The 17200-nt window shown below is 42.1% G+C and overlaps 1 protein-coding gene and 1 pseudogene across 2 annotated transcripts in view; both read left to right on the top strand.

Moving 5' to 3' along the window:
• BCL2L10 (BCL2 like 10) overlaps nt 1-17200 on the top strand; it is a 38790-nt gene that overhangs the window by 4922 nt on the left and 16668 nt on the right. The gene's annotated exons all lie outside the window — the stretch shown is intronic.
• On the top strand, nt 23-10480 carry LOC123944753 (annotated as a pseudogene).

Below are 17200 nucleotides of genomic sequence, written 5' to 3'. Positions count from 1 at the left end.
AAGGCAGGCAGTAAGGGATGGAATGCCGAAAGCCCTCCCAAGTCCCAGTTTGACAAGGAATGTAACATTAAAAACTTTTATAAGGAATTCTTTCTAAATCCTTTGAAATCTAATTCCTAATTCTACCTTTCTAGATTTTACAAAGAACTTATTTTTTTGAATTCACTAAATTGTTAAATATTCTCAAAGTTTTAATAAACTTACGTATCTTTTTAAAAAATTTGTTGGTTTTCCTTGGAATTTAATAAGACTGTTCTTAGGAGTAACTTGAATTGATAAAAATTTCCTTTTTTACTTGTTTAAATACAATACATACTATTCTTGATTTTAAACAATCAGTACACAAGCTCATAAAAAGTCCATTACTTCTACCTTCCATTTTGCAGTCAACCCAACACTGGCAAGGTGATAGAGAAGAAAACATTATACTCTAAGGCTCTCCACCTGAGGCCTGGGAATTTAGCAGACAGGTTAACAGCTGAAAAATAGACGGATCTTGATGTTTTTACAGGAGACTATGGAAGAGTGAAAACTTCAAAGAAATGTGTAGATTCGGGGTTTATATACCATTTTAACAGAAAGTGATAAATTGTGGAGTAGACAAAGTAGAGGGGTGAGACTGGTAGGGGTAGTATATTCTGAGGAAAGGGACTAGGAAATAGATGAGGGAAACTAATGGAAGGTGAAGGTTATTTTAGTCCAGTTTGTTTGTATGGTCTTCTTGGTGTTGATTTCCATCTCCAGTGATAAGTATGCTCTCCTTCCTGGCATAAGAGGGCACCTTTCTTGAGGCACCTGGCTGGTTCAGTTAGTGGAATGTGTGACTCTTAATCTTGGACTTGTGAGTTTGAACCCCATGCTAGGGATGGAGATTACTTTTAAACAATCTCTTTAAAAGGGGAGAGGGAATGTGTATAGCAGCAAAATCCATAATAGCCAAAATATGGAAAGAGCCCAGATGTCCATCGACAGATGAATGAATGAAAATGTGGTATAGATACACAGTGGAATACTACTTGGCCATCAAAAAGCATGAAATCTTGACATTTGCAATGAAGTGGATGGAACTAGAGAGTTTTACACTAAGTGAAGTAAGTCAGGGAAAGACAAATATATGACTTAACTTATAATGTGGAACTCAAGAAGCAAAACAGATGACCCTAGGGGGAGGGAAAATAAATGAAAATTTGAGAGGGAGGCAAACCATAAGAGAGTCTTAATTATAGGAAACAAACTGGGCATTGCTGGAGGGGAGGTGAGTGGGGACATTAGGAGGACACTTTGATAGAATGAGTACTGGGTGTTATATGCAACTGATGAATCAATGAAATACACCTGAAAATAAAAAGTGGAGGTGCCTGGGGCGCCTGGGTGGCTCAGTGGGTTAAGCCTCTGCCTTCAGCTCGGGTCATGATCTCAGGGTCCTGGGATCGAGCCCCGTATCGGGCTCTCTGCTTGGCAGGGAGCCTGCTTCCTCCCCTCTCTGGCTGCTGCTCTGCCTACTTGTAATCTCTCTCTCTCTCTCTCTCTCTCTCTCTCTCTCAATCTGTAAAAAAAAAAAAAAGAAAAAATTTAAAAAAGTGGAGGTGCCTGGGTGGCTGAGTCAGTTAAGCACCCGACTCTTGTTTCAGCTCAGGTTGTCCTCCCCAGGTTGTGAGATCAAGTCATGCATTGGGCTCTGTGTTGGTTGTGCAGCCCATGTAAGATTTCTTTCCCGATCTCCTCCTGTGCCCCACCCCCACGTGTGCTCCCATAACAAAACAAAACCGAAAAAACCCTTTATCATAGGAAATTCATGCCCTATTTTTAGGCAGAAAAGTGGAGGGCAAAGAGCCTTTCCTGTATGTGCTATTTCTCAGTTGCCTTAAGCTCAAAATAATTTGCCAAAGTTTCATATTTTGGAGTCACCTGTTCGAATCCACCTCAGTGGTGAATGGTGTAAGCCATTACTCTTCAGCCAGCTGGAATCCATACCCGTCTGTCCTTTCTGAGCCCACCCAGACCCTCCAGGCTTCCCACAGTCAAGCAGAGGTGCTCCTTGAGTGGGTGCCCCCGGGCTGCCAGCAGCCCCAAGAAAAGCACCGATGAGAACCACAACAAGCCACCCCAAACCTACTTGAGCAATCTCTCCATGGTCAAGCTGTTGCTGATGCTATTAGAACAAGCCTGGGACCAAAAGGATAAAAATAGGGGTGCCTGGGTGGCTCAGTGGGTTAAACCTCTGCCTTCCGCTCAGGTCATGATCTCAGGATTCTGGGATCGAGTCCCGCATCGGGCTCTCTGCTCAGCAGCGAGCCTGCTTCCCTCTCTCTCTCTCTGCCTGCCTCTCTGTCTACTTGTGTAGACAGAGATCTCTCTCTGTCAAATAAATACATAAAATCGTTAAAAAAAAAATAATAAGATGGGGAAGGATGTGACCATTACAAAGGATGGTACCACCATCCTGAAGCAAACGCACATGTTATGTCCTGTAGCCGAAATGCTGGCGGAACTGTCCAGATAAAGAAGCAGGAGGTGGTACCACATTGGTGATCGTTGTTGCTGGTTCTCTTAGACACGTGTGTGAAGCTTTTTCAGAAAGGGGTTCATCCAACTATTTCCAAGTCATTCCAGAAGGATTTGGAAAAGGGTACTGAAGTCTTAACTTGTCTTGACCCATGGTACTGAATGACAGAGAAACTACTCAGTAATGCAGCCATTTCACTGAACTCAGAGTCTTCATGTTCAAGTCTGGCTTTATCCAGTAAGTGGAAATGGAGTGAGGGAAGTGACTGACCCTGCCAGGGCTGTTGGTGTCGATCTTAAAGATACCACAGTACTTCAGAAACCTCAAGGGCATTATGCCAAGTGAAGAAAGTCAGATGGAGAAAGACAAATACTGATGATGTCTCTCCTGAGTGGAATCAAAAAAGTAAATTTAGGGGCGCCTGGATGGCTCAGTGGGTTAGGCCGCTGCCTTCAGCTCAGGTCATGATCTCAGGGTCCTGGGATCGAGTCCCGCATCGGGCTCTCTGCTCAGCAGGAAGCCTGCTTCCCTTCCTCTCTCTCTGTCTGCCTCTCTGCCTACTTGTGATCTCTCTCTGTCAATTAAATAAATAAAATCTTTAAAAAAAAAGAGTAAATTTAAAAAATTTTAAAACCAACCTCATTGTTAACAGATTGATAGATTGGTATTTGCCAGGGTCAGGGAATGAGTAAATGCTTTTCTGTTGTTCCACTTTTATTACTTTTGGAGGAATAAAGCAATAGAAGTGTATTAAGTGAAGATACAGAAAAAAAGCTCTCAAGAATGAGAGGGGTCCCAACAGGTTGCCAATGAGGCCTTTAGGGTTGGTCTCTTCCAGAAAGTGAACCAGGGACCTGAAATCTCTTTAACATTTCTACCGATACCGCCATTGAGCAAGGACTAGTGATAACACCTTCGTTGGCTTACTTCCTTTTTGGGGTCTGGTTATTCTGTGTTGGTCACAGGTTTATCATAAAAGACACCCCCACCCCACCCCCCATGAGCAGGGCAGGGTCATCACTTTATTGCCTCATCTCTGGTTTTCCCACGCCTCCACATTTTTGGAATTTGTCAGCCTGATCCCGTGGCTCCCTGTCTCTCCCTACCTACCCCACCTGGCCCTTCCTCATTCCTCCCACTTGGAAATAGTAATCCTAACTGCCCTTAGAGAATAGTGGGATGATGACAGCTCTGACTGCTCTAGGCTGAGATGGGGCGTCGGGCTGTGTGGCTGTTAGACTCTACCCAGGGGCCCGTCCAGGGGCTTGTGGTATGGCTCCAGTGAGTCCTGCAAATGGTACATGCATCAGCACATGCAAAAGGATGAACATAAAACAAGTATTAGGCCGGCGCCTGGGTGGCTCAGTGGGTTAAGCCTCTGCCTTTGATTCAGGTTGTGATCTCAGGGTCCTGGGATCAAGCCCGGCATTGGACTCTGCTCAGTGAGGAGCCTACTTCCCCCTCCCTCTCTGCCTGCTTGTGACCACTCTCTCTGTCAAAATAAATAAAATCTTTTTTTTTTAAAGGTTTTATTTATTTATTTGACAGATAGAGATCACAAGTAGGGAGAGAGGCAGGCAGAGAGAGAGAGAGAGAGGAGGAACCAGGCTCCCTGCAAGCAGAGAGCCCGATGCGGGGCTCGATCCCAGGACCCTGGGATCACGACCTGAGCGAAAGGCAGAGGCTTTAACCCACTGAGCCACCCAGGCGCCCCAAAATAAATAAAATCTTAAAAAAAAAAAAAAGTATTAGTCCCAAAATTATGATCCCACCCCTTAGCTAAGATCCCCAATTACCAGTTTTGTCGAATGGATCAGTGGATATCTTGATCTTATTTAATGGATCACAAAGTTCTCCTATTATTTGGGACACCTGGGAGGAGTTAACTGTAATGTTAAAACAACACATGCGAGGAAATTTTTCACACCCCAAAAGGTGTAGCAGTAGTAGACAGTCTCAGGAATTCCTCCTCTGACCTCATTTAATTTTTGGCTGAGTGCATCCGGTGCCTGGGAAGTAGCATTTAGAGTCCTGAGCAAGCGTACTGTGTTGCCTGTTTCATGCTACAGTCCTAACGGAAGTCTGGGAAGTCCCATAGTGAGCTTTGAGGTTCTTTTCACCAGAAAGGCTGTTGGATGCTTGGTTAAAGCCTTTGGTTGGAATTGGAGGTCAGTCAAGGTGGCTTCTAGGATAAATGACTATCAGAGATGAAATCAAGAAGCCCTTGCTGTTAGTTTGGGAAGTTTTTACCTATTTTAGTTTTGACCTTAAAGATAGTGAATACCAGTATTTGTCCTGAAAGTCCTTTTTATGGGTGTGCCTGGGTGGCTCAGTGGGTTGAAGCCTCTGCCTTCGGCTCAGGTGATGGTCCCAGGGTCCTGGGATCAAGCCCCACATCGGGCTCTCTGCTCCGCAGGGAGCCTACTTCCTCCTCTCTCTCTGCCTGCCTCCCTGCTTACTTGTGATCTATCTCTCTCTGTCAAATAAAGAAATAAAATCTTTTAAAAAAAAAAAAGGCCTTTTTATGAACCCCATTGAAGGTGAAACTCATTTCACAAGAGAATAAAGAAGTTATAAAAGACAAAAACTCAGAAATTGACGTTAATGATATGAGAGTTCATTATGATACAACTGACAAGTTATTTCTGGGTCACGCAAACACTTCAGAACATTGAGTGATGACCCTTATACCAGAATGTAACTTGACAAACAAGCCTGATGAGTCAACAAGACTTTGTTCATGGTTTAGGTCTTGGAGAAGTTTGTTAAAACCTTGGAAAGTTTTAAAGCACTTAGCTAAATAGGATTAAGGATCTCAAAGACCTGATAAAGGCAAAACCTAGAAACTAGTTTTTCTGGGCAAGCAAAGAGAAATAGCTGTTTACATTTTATCAAGAGCAATTCAAGAAAACTTTTGTCTTTTTAACAGTCTTATGCCAGTGTACTTATAAAATCTCTTTATTGTAATCTTAGTCCATCCTGACCACACCTAAAATTCCTTTTCAAAGATTTCCCTTCACAAACTAACAACTTTCTTTTGCATTCAGATTTTGTCCCAAGCCATTTCTCCGCAAACAACCGGTTTCTTCTAGGACAAAATTGCTTTCTTTTATCCTTCAACAAAAAAGTATTCCCATTCCTTATGTCTTTCATACACATCTTTTCTACAGAGTTGCCTAATTTTACACTCTTAAAAATCTTAGTTTCCAGTGAACACTAAGTAGTAATCCATTGTGAACTGTCACACCAGAATTCCTGAAATGGCAAAGTTATGAACTAGTTGAGCACAAAGTACGTTTACCAGTAATTTAAAATATCCTTAGTTTCTTTGCAATAAGTAGTTAGAAGCACAAACCTACATCAGGAATCAATGATTGAGCACCTTTTCCTGTTTGGAAAAGACCTAGATGTCCAGTGAATTTAACCCCAAAGACTTTGAAAACTCTTTTAACAATTTTCTATGAAAACTTGGATGAGACATACAATTAACCATCGTTTCAGCCATCTTTTTGCTGACAAATTGCAACAGAGATAATATGAGCTTATTTGACCTTCAGCAAGCCTTGACAGTATACAAGTTTTACATTTAATGGTGATAACTTTAAAGACCTATAGTTTAAATTTAAATACCAAGTTATGTTCCACCCAGGTCCACTTTTTAATTTTTTTAAAGGAGACATAGCTGCTTTTTTCTTTTAAGATTTTATTTATTTTGACAGAGATCACAAGTAGGCAGAGAGGCAGGCTCCCTGCTGAGCAGAGAACCCAATGCGGGTTTGATCCCAGGACCCTGGGATCATGACCTGAGCTGAAGACAGAGGCTTTAACCCACTGAGACACCCAGGCGTCTGTGGGCCCACTTTTAAAAGACCGTTTGTTCCCCATTGTCAGTTTTTACCTGAGATACAGGTGGGGAGATCTGTAGTGAGCAGTGTATGCAGCTGTACCCAAGGTGCAGAGACAGGAGGGACTGGGGCAAAAAGACAGGCAGGGGTGCCTGGGTGGCTCTGTTGGTTAAGCGACTGCCTTCGGCTCAGGTCATGATCCCAGGAGTCTGGGATCGAGCCCCACATCGGGCTCTCTGCTCATTGGGGAGCCTGATTCTCCCTCTCCCTCTGCTGCTCTGCCTGCTTGTGCTGTCTCACTCTGTCCAATAAATAAATGAAATATTAAAAAAAAAAAAAAAAAAAAAAAGACAGGCAAAGTGCTCCCAGAAGACCCAGAAAAGGATTCCCAGTTCTAAAGCTCATCCGCTTGGACAGATGAGTAGTTTTTCCACCAACAGACGGGTTTAGGCAGTCCATGTCAGGCTGGAGAAGACAGGAAATTTCCCTGAAACAAAGGAGTTTCAGCAGATGCTTGGGAATATTCTTTAAACTCCTCGTCCTGAGAGAGACTAACCATGGTTGACTCCACTTAAAGCCATTAATCTAGGAAATGAATGAGGGAGAAGCCCCCACATCTTTTAGGAACAGTGAGAGGGAGAGGTAGGGAGAGTCCGCATCCCCTTGCTAGAGATGGCCTGTGTTCCCTCCAGCAATCTAGGTTTATTTGGAGGAGGTATATTTAGACAATTACCCAGTATGTCAGGAGGGAGTTTACTAGCCACCATGTTTGGGTAAATGCCTTCTGTTAGAGGTCTTTTTGTCAGGGCCCTGAAAGCCTGGATGGATCTAGGGTACTTCAGTCTATTTGCCGGATTCCCTGTAGGAGACCTGATCCCACTGTGGCCATGTAGTGAGTGTTAGAGCTCAGTCCTTTCCCACATTTGCAATCCAAATTGTCTGCAGTGGGTTAAAAGGCACCCCAACGGGGCGTCTTTGGGAACTGAAGAGACCATGTTTTACGGGAAGGTCATGCCTTATTTTACCTTGCCTTGAAGAACCTGCTGAGTTTAATTCATGGAAAACACTAGAAAAGTTTTACAAGGGCAATTACCCAGTTTTTTGTTTTGTTTTGTTCAGATTTTTTTTATTTGACAGAGTGGGAACACAAGCAGGATGAGTGGGAGAGGGAGAAGCTGACTTCCCTCTAGGCAGGGAGCCTGATGCAGGACTGGATCCAGGACCCCATGATCATGACCTGAGCCAAAGGCGGATGTTTAATGACTGAGCCACCCAGGCACCCTGGGAATTACCCAGTTTTGCAGTACCCAATCCAGGAGTCCCCGCAGAGAATGGTTTCCCATCTTGAGGTCCCAGTAAGAGTTCTCCGTACCTGTTAGAGAGAGGTGATGTGGCGTCCCTACATAGCAGCACTCCCCTGGGAACCAAGGCATCCCATGGTTTCCTACACAAGCTGAAAGAGTGGTCTAACATCTTGGGTTGAGGAGGTATCAGGCTGGCAGGAGTAGCCACCCTGCCCATCCGTCTTACCCATCTGTCACCTGATCCTTCTTTTCTTTGGACTCCCACCACCCCCAAAAATCTGCCCTAATCATAAAGGCTTAGCAAGGTTAACAGTTTAAACTTTGAGTCAGTTATGTTCCCTTCCCCTGGGTGCTTTTTCTGTCCATACACCTGAGGTCCCATTTGTAAGCATGGCCCTACTGAGGGGTGCAGACCCCGAGATTTAGAATCATCATAGTTTCATATTTCCGTTGTTGGAATAAGAAAGCCTCAACTATATGGTCCATTAAAGTTCCAGCCACTAATGCAACCAATAAGGAATTGGCTGGGGGGTCTGTAATTCCCTCTTCAATGCCCAAGGTATTCCAGTAAATGCTCAGGAAACATTGGGCTCCCTCTAACTTGTCATATATAGAGAGAACTCTAATCCTGCTTGCCAGTAACTTGGGTTTGGATCCCTGGCTGTGATTAAACCTAAACTGTACCTAAGAGAAAAAACACCTTACCAAGCAACAAAAAATAAGGAAAAGATTTTCCTCCTGAACTAAGTTCTCATGAAAAGACCTTTTTAAATGAAAAATAAAACAAAACAAAACTTATATCTACATAGGCAACATTCTTCCCCCACATGACAAAGTCAGCAGGACCACTAAATCCATAAAATCCCAGGTTCTTAGAGAAGGCATTGAGGAGGCTAAGTGCGACGGTGAACTGAGTCCCTGGTCAGAAAGCCCTACTGATTATCAGAGATTGGAAGGACCTGAGGCAAAAAGTCCCTGAGGCAGGAGAAAGTCATTTAAGACCAGCCAGTGAACAGAAAGCAGAACTGGGTAGGGTTAGGCCAACATTCCCTTCCTTTGAGGAAGGAGGGTTGACCAAACCTTTCCCCAAAGACTATTACCTGAGACTTAGCAGTCCGCTCTTAACTGGCCACAGGTGCATGGTTTTGCTGTTTATGAGAAAAGGTCGGCTAAGGGAAGAGGCGTCTCCCAGGAAAGAAGAGAAAAAAGTCAGCTTTTTACTCACCCTTCAGTGGAAGTGATCCCAGGTCTCGGCACCAAAATGATGTGGGGGAGAGAGGTTTTTGTCTCACGGAGTCAGAGTGAATCTCGGCGGACAGCAGACAGTGAGTAAAGCAATAGAAGTTTATTAAGTGAAGATAAAAAGCTCTCAAGAGTGAGGGGGTTCCAACAGGGTTACCCAACTTTATTTTTAAGTGTTTGTTAATGTTTAAGATTTATTGGGTGAGAGCAGTTTGGAAAGGGGCAGAGGGAGAATCTCAAGCAGACTACCTACCCAGAATGGAGCCCAACCCGGGGCTCAATCCCATGACCCTGAAGTCATGACCGGAGCCGAAACCAAGAGTCAGTCCAAGTATGTATGTATGTAAGTTCGTGGCTCAAACTCAGGACCCCAAGATCAAGAGTCTCATGTTCTGAGTCAGCCAGGCTCCCCTGTTTTGTTCTAGTTTAAATAAATATTTATATATATTTATAGTTACCACATATGTATAGTTTATATATAAACTCTGTGTAGCTTATATATAACAAAACTGGGTGGTACAGATGATGACTACATGTTGGTAGAAGGGCTGGTTCTCACCCAAAAGATGACCTAGCCAGAGTTGAAAAGGCTCATAAGATGGGCATACCTAGTTTTCCTTATCTGCTCCTAAAACAGATATGGATAATCACAGAGTTGTTTCCGATGCCCAGATGGGCCCAGTGCTAAGGAGGAAGAGAGCCTGTGTTCTAAATTTAGTGAGGCAGATTTTTTAAACCAGATACAGTGTTCTCATACAGAAGTCTATTCTTAAGACATGCTCTTAGAGATCTTGCATTACATTTCCCGAACAAAATGAAGATCATGGTGGCTAGGAATATTGGAAGAGAAGACCTTGAAGTCCTCTGGAAGACAGCGGAACCAGGCCAGTTGCTCATGGTAACCAGTTCACTGGTGACACGCTGGATTTGGCTGAGCTAGCCGAGGGGGTCGGTTTAAATGGTTCTGGCAAATTGCTTAAGATCACTGGATAAAGTTAACAGTTGTGCATGATTCTGACAAATTGGTGATTGAAGAAGCAGAGTGTTCCTTTCATGAAGTTGCATGTGCTACTCGCTGTTGAGTGAAGCAGGAGCTCTTCTTGTAGGAGGCGGTGCTCCAGAAATCAAGTTGGCCCTATGGTTGAATATTCACGAACATTGAGTGGTCTGGAATTCCACTGTATTCTAAGGCAGATGTAATGGAAGTGGTTCAGGTACACCAGCTGAAACTGCTGGCCTGAATCCCATTTTATAGTAATAGAACTAACAAACTGACAGCCGAAAACCTATAGGCATTAATACCAAATTAATAATAATTAATAATAGTAAAATAATATTTCCAGTTATTTTGGAAGAACAGGTCGTCCAGGCTTTTTGATTTCAGTCAGTGCACTTATTCTAGCAACCAAAACTGGAACATTGTACAGATTGATGATGCAGTAAACAGTAATCTGGCTGACCCTGGCACCGACACGGCCCTGGATGGTGTGGCTGAAGTAGAAGACTGCCTTGATGTTCCTTATTCAGAAGGTTGTTTCCTCTTTGAACTCCAGGGCTTGGTCTTCCATTTGGCACTTGATTGAAACAGTATTTGCACCCTTTATTTTTATTTATTTATTTTTGTATGCAACCTTTAATGAAAATACTAATGCTTGGTCTCAGAAAATAGTATGGTGTCCCTTCAGACTTTGCAGGCCTTTATAAAAACTGGACATGCTCTTCTGATTGGTCTTTTCTTTCTTTCTTTCTTTCTTTAAAGAGAGAGAGAGAGGAACCGGAGGAAAAGGGAGAGGGGGAGGAGGAGAAAGGAGAGGAGAGTGTGTGAGTGGTGGTCAAGGGGGTGTGGGCCAGAGGGAGAGGGAGAGAGAGAATCCTGAGCAGCTTCTACACCCAGCAACAATGAAAGGTTACATCAACTTCTGCAGTAAGGCAGAATGCACCAAGATGGAACAGCAAGGCAGAACCGTATTTCCTGAAGAGAAAGGGCTCGTAAGACTTGTCAAGGGGCATCTGGGTGGCTCAGTCAATTAGGCATCCAGCTCTTGATTTCTGGTGGGGTCCTGGTTTCGGCATCCTGGGATCAAGCTGATGTGACCTTTCATTGCTCTGTATTTTAGCATGTTTCTTCTCGTAAGGGCTGTGAGAAAAAAAATCTCATTTTTTTTTTTGGTTCATAGTCTTTTTATTTCTGTAGTCATGCGTAGGAGAAAATCCTAGAAACAGTTTCTGAATCAGATAATAGTATTAACACTTGACTGCTACCAAATTATTATTCAAAATCGAATCTACCGATCCAAATTTATACAGGGTAGGGAGTGCTTGGTTCTTCGTAGTCTTGCCAGTATTAAATCATCCTAAATTTTTCCCTTTATGGCTTTTGGAGTTTGGGTGTTTTTTGGGGAAGTCATCCTTGTCCCAAGATTATAAAGAAAATCTTCTGTGTTCTGGGTCACTGATACAGTCCATAATTCTTTTAGTATAAAGTAGGATTCACTTCTTCTAAGAGTTGGGGTAGATATTTCAACATTGCAGATAGTCCATTTTCCCCTACTAATTTGAAAGTATTCTCTATTTTGTTGACTTGCCTTTTCCTCTGCTAACAGCACTCTGTCTGAATTACTCTGTTAATAAATGCCTGAATATTTAGTGGTCTAAATCTAGTCTCCCCAATGCTGTTCTTTAAAAAGAAAAAATAAGTCCTTGGCTATCTTTGTGAATTGTTTAAGGTGAATTCTGAAAAACAATTTATAAAGAATCCATTAATATGCTGCTTTTTAGAATTTTTATAGAATGGGATTGATCATAGATCAATTTGGGAATAAGTAGTATCTTTATGATTTCATAAATAACATGTCTAAGAACATGAATTCTTCTTTCATGTTTTTCAGGTTTCTTATTTCTTTTGTATAGATCCTGTGTTCTTAGGTGTATTCCAACACTTTGGGTTCTACTGCTATTGGGAATGGAATCTAGAGAGGATATTTTTTCTTCCCCATTTCCCCCGATACCCATAGTTTTCTTAGGGGAAACTACCCCTCTTTTGTTGTTAGACCATGTAGTTCTGGTGGGATTGACTCCTCCCCCATTTGACCCTACCCCAGGTTGAGGAAAATGACCCAGACCTGACCTGACAGAGTCCATTCCTCAGTGAAGTAAGTTAGCAGGACTCAATTTCAGGATTTCTGTGGATATTATCGGATGAGACTCTTTCTCAGCTGGGGTGTCCAAACATGGAGAGTGTCTGCCTGGAAGAGAAGACCTCACAGAAGGATGGAGGTCAGAGATTTGGGGTAGGATGGAATGTTGAGAAACATTGCTGGTGTCTCACAATGTGACTGTGCCTAAAGCTACTTGGGATTCCATACATTTCCTTTTCTGCTTAAACTGACTTAGGTTTTCAGTACAACTCAATTTCATTCCTGAGTCAAAGGATCAGTTTTTCTCTGTTACATTTATTATTTGGTTATGGCTATCTTGAGGAGAAATTTAATATCGATTATAAATTCTGACTATCTTAACATGCACTAGTTCTGATTAATGTTTCTTTTGTAATATTTCTCTCACTTCTTTTTTTTAAAGATTTCGTATTTATTTATTTGATAGAGGGCGATCATAAGCAGGCGGAGAGACAGGCAGAGAAGGGGAAGCAGGCTCCCCACTGAGCAGAGAGCCCGATGCGAGGCTCCATCCCAGGACCCTGAGATCAGGACCTGAGCCAAAGGCAGAGGCTTAACCCACTGAGCCACCCAGGGGCCCCCTCAATTTCTTTTCTTGGCCAATTGTATAGGTAGTGAATGGGTGTGATGGTAGTTTTCCATGTACTGGAAAACTCCTTGATTTCGGTTGATGGCCTTCTTCCAGCACTTTTTTTTCCACTAGCATTTTAGGAGGCTGGTGTGGCATCATTACTCAAACTGTAATTTAACCTTAGGGCCTGTCAGTTTCTTGGAGTAAATTAAGGACTAGATTCATCTGGGTAAGAAACAATATCCTAAACGTGAGCATCACTGACAGTGCTGAGTGACAAGGTGTTCCCGTTTGTGGGAGTCTTCCTGACTCTAGCCACAAGACCAAGACATAGTCTTCTTGTTTTTAGCTTGTGGATGGTTGTTCCGTAAACTAACCGGGACTCCTAAGAGGACTATGATTGCAGGATGTGCTACTGATGAATGGGACAGTTCACGGCACTCTTGGGATGCTGGGTTGAAGTGCATTCCAAGTGAGAATCTTACCCATCAGCCTGTACAAGAGTGGGTCCCTCGAATTTTTGCGTGATCTGTTGTCTACTTGGAAGAGTAGTGTATTTGTTAGTATCTTCTCTCAGGTCTCCCCCCTGCATTTTTAGAATATAGATGGGCACTTAGGGTAAATGTTGTTTGCTTCAAACCCAGTTTTATTCCAGTTGTACCTTCCCTGTAAATTTGAAGTCTTTTAGGACCCTGTTCACTCCCATCATCCTCCCACCTGGTTTTTCCAACCCATACAGCTATTACTTCCAGGGTGTAATCTTCGTATTTTTTTTCTTTCTTGAGTTTCTTTAGGTTTTTTTGTTCTTAATCATTATTTTATTAATGCCAGCATAATTAACCTACAGTGTTAGTGTCAGAAGTACCACATAGGGGTTCAACGGTTGTATACATAACTCAGTGCTCCTCATGGTTGAGTGTATTCTTTTTTTTTTTTTAAAGATTTTATTTACTTATTTGACAGAGATCACAAGTAGGCAGAGAGGCAGGCAGAGAGAGAGGGGGAAGCAGGCTCCCTGCTGAGCAGAGAGCCCAGTGCACAGGGCTCAATCCCAGGACCCTGAGATCATGACCTGAGCTGAAGGCAGAGATTTAACCCACTGAGCCATCCAGGCGCCCCGGTTGAGTGTATTCTTAATATAGGTCATCACCTATTTCACCCATTTCCCCCACTCACCTTCCCTTCTGGTAACATCAGTTTGTTCTCTGTATTTAACAGTCTGCCTTTTCGCCTCTTTTTTTAATTTGTTCATTTGTTGTGTTTCTTAAATTCCATATGAGTGAAATCATGTGGTATTTGTTCTTCTGACTGACTTTTTGCACTTAGCATTATACTTTCTAGATCCATCCCTGTCATTGCAAATGGAAAATTTTAATTCTTTTTTGTGGCTGAGTAATAGTCTATTGTGTGTATGTACGTGCATATATGAATGAATAAAGAAGATGTGGTATATATTGATGAACATTTGGGTGGCTTCCATATCTTGAGTTTTGCAAATAGACATAGGGGTGAATGTATCTTTATTGTTTTTGTATTCTTTGGGAAAATACCCAATAGTGGAATTATTAGAGCATATGGAAGTTCTGTTTTCAATTTTTTTGGGGGGGGGGGACTCCATACTCTCTTCCACAGTGGCTGAACCAGTTTGCATTCCCACCAACAGTGAAAGAGGGTTCCTTTTTCTCCACATCCTCACCAACACTGATGTTTCTTGTTTCTGTTTTTGCTAAGATTTATTTATTTGAGGAGTGCCTGGATGGCTCAGCGGGTTAAAGCCTCTGCCTTCGGCTCAGGTCATGATCTCAGAGTCCTGGGATCGAGTCCCACGTTGGGCTCTCTGCTCAGCAGGGAGCCTGCTTCCCCCTCTCTCTCTGCCTGCCTTTCTGCCTACTTGTGATCTCTGTCAAATAAATAAATAATAAAATCTTTTTTAAAAAAAGATTTATTTGAGAAACAGAGTGTGCATCTGCTTGTGCCTGGAATGGGGAGAGGGGCAGAGGGAGAAAAAGAGGAACAGTCTTAAGCAGACTCCCCAACATGGGGATCGATCTCACAACCCTGAGATCACGACCTCAGCTGAAACCAAGAGTCACACCCAACCCACTGCATCACTGAGGCATTCCTCTTGTTTCTTATTTAAGTCATTCTGACAGGTGTGAGGTGATATCTCATTGTGGTCTACATTTGCATTTCCTTGGTGATTAGGAATGCTGAGCATCTTTTCATATGCCTCTTGGCCATCTGGATGTCTTCTTTGGAGAAATGTCTGTCCATGTCTTCTGCCCATTTTTTTAATTGGCTTATTGGCTTTTTTTGGTGTTGCATATTTTCTTCAATATTTTGGGTACTAAATCATCATTGATTTGCAAATATCTTCTCCCATTCTGTAGGTCGTCTTTGTTTTGTTGTTAGCTTTGCTGTGCAGAAGCTTTTTATTTTGATGTAGTCCCAATAGTTTTTGTTTCCTTTGCCTCAGGAGAAATTTCTTTAAAAAGTTGGTACAGCCAGTGTCAGAGCAATTACTGCCTGTGCTCTCCTTTGGGATTTTTTTTTAAAGATTTACTTATTTTAGAGAGTGTTCATGTGCATGGGGGGAGGGGCAAGGGAGAGGGAGAATCCCAAGCAGACTCTCCGTTAAGCACACTGCCCAACATAGGATTCAGTCTAATCACCCCGAGATCATGACCTGAACCAAAACCAAGAGTTGGACACTTTAACCAACTGAGCCATCCAGGCCTACCTCTTCTAGGACTTTATGCTTTGAGGTCTCATACTTAGGTCTTAAGTCCACTTTGAGCTTATTTTTGTTAGGGTGTAAGAAAGTCCAGTTTCATTCTTCACATGTAGCTCTCCAGTTTTCCCAACACCATTTATTGAAGAGCCTGTCTTTTTCCCATTGCATATTCTGGCCTCCTGTGTCATAAATTAATTGACCATATAATCATGGGTTTATTTCTGGGCTCTTTTTCTGTTGGTCTGTGTTTTTTGTGCCAGTACCATACTGTTTTGATTACTAAGCTTTATAGTATATCTTGAAATCTGAGATTGTGATAGCTCCAATTTTGTTCATCTTTCTCAAGATTGCTTTTGCCTATCTTCATGGATCCACGCAAATTTTAGAGTTATTTATGATACTTTTGTGAAAAATGCTGTCGATATTTGGATAGGGATTACATTAAATCGATAGATTTCTTTAGGTAGTGTGGACATTTTCACAATACTTATTTTTCCAGTCCATGAGCAGGAATATCTTTCCTAAGTTTGTGTTATCTTCAATTTCTTTCCTCAGTGTTTTATAGTTTTCAGAGTATAGTTCCTTTTACCTCCTTTTCAGTTTATTCCTAGGTATTTTTGGCGCAATTGTAAATGGACTATTGTCTTACTTTTTCTTCCTACTACTTCCATTATTACCAAATAGAAATGCAGTACATTTCTGTATATGGATGTTGTATCCTGCAACTTTACTGAATCACTTAGCAGTTCTAGTAGTTTTGTGGTGGAGTCTTTAGGATTTTCTACATATAGTATCATGTCATCTGCAAATAGAATCATACTACTTTACTAATTTGGATGCCTTTTATTTCTTGTCTGATTGCTGTGGCTAGGACTTTCCATTGTTAATGTTGGATTAAAAAAGTGGTGAGAGTGGCCATCCTTGTCTTGTTCCTGAGCTTAGGGGTAAAACTCTCAGTTTTTCACTAGCTGTGGGTTTTTCACATATGGCTTTTATTACGTTATGTTCTAAACCTACTTTGTTGAGGGTTTTATCATGGATGGGTATTGTACTTGGTCAAATGCTTTTCCCACTTCTCTTGAAGTGATCATAGGGTTTTTATCCGTGTTGATGTGAAGTATCCCATTAATTGATTTGCATTTGATAGTGAACCACCCTTGCATCCTAGGAATAAATCCCACTTGATTATGGTGAATGATTTTTTTTTACCTTTTTTAGTGTCTTTATCTGGTTTTGGTGTCTGGGTGATGGCTGGCCTTGTAGAATGAATTTGGAAATTTGTCTGCCTCTTCTGTCTTTTGGAATAGATTGAGAAGAACAGGTATTAACTTCTTTAAATGTTTGTTAGAATTCACCTGTGAACCCCTATGATCTGGACTTTTTTTTTTTAAAGATTTTATTTATTTGACAGAGAGATCACAAGTAGGCAGAGAGGCAGGCAGAAAGAGGGGGGGAAGCAGGCTCCCCGCCGAACAGAGAGCCTGATGCGGGGCTTGATCCCAGGACCCTGGGATCATGACCTGAGCCAAAGGCAGCAGCTTAATCCACTGAGCCACCCACCCTGATCTGGACTTCTTAAAAGTTCTTTGATTAGTGATTCAGTTTCACTGCTAGTAATCTGTCTGCTTAAATTTTCCATTTCTTCCTGACACAATTTTGGTAGTTTATATGTTTCTAGGAATTTGTCCATTTTTTCTACTTTGTCCAGTGTGTTGGCACATAATTTCTCATAATATTCTCTTATAATCTTTTACATTCTGTGGTATTGGTTGTTATCTGCCCTCTTTAATTTCTGATTTTGACTGTGCACTCATTCCCCCTC

Source organism: Meles meles, chromosome 6 (genome assembly GCF_922984935.1).
Source record: "Meles meles chromosome 6, mMelMel3.1 paternal haplotype, whole genome shotgun sequence".
Taxonomy (NCBI): Eukaryota; Metazoa; Chordata; class Mammalia; order Carnivora; family Mustelidae; genus Meles; species Meles meles.
Note: the sequence above shows the minus strand (reverse complement) of the source record. Positions and strands in the feature narration are given on the sequence as shown.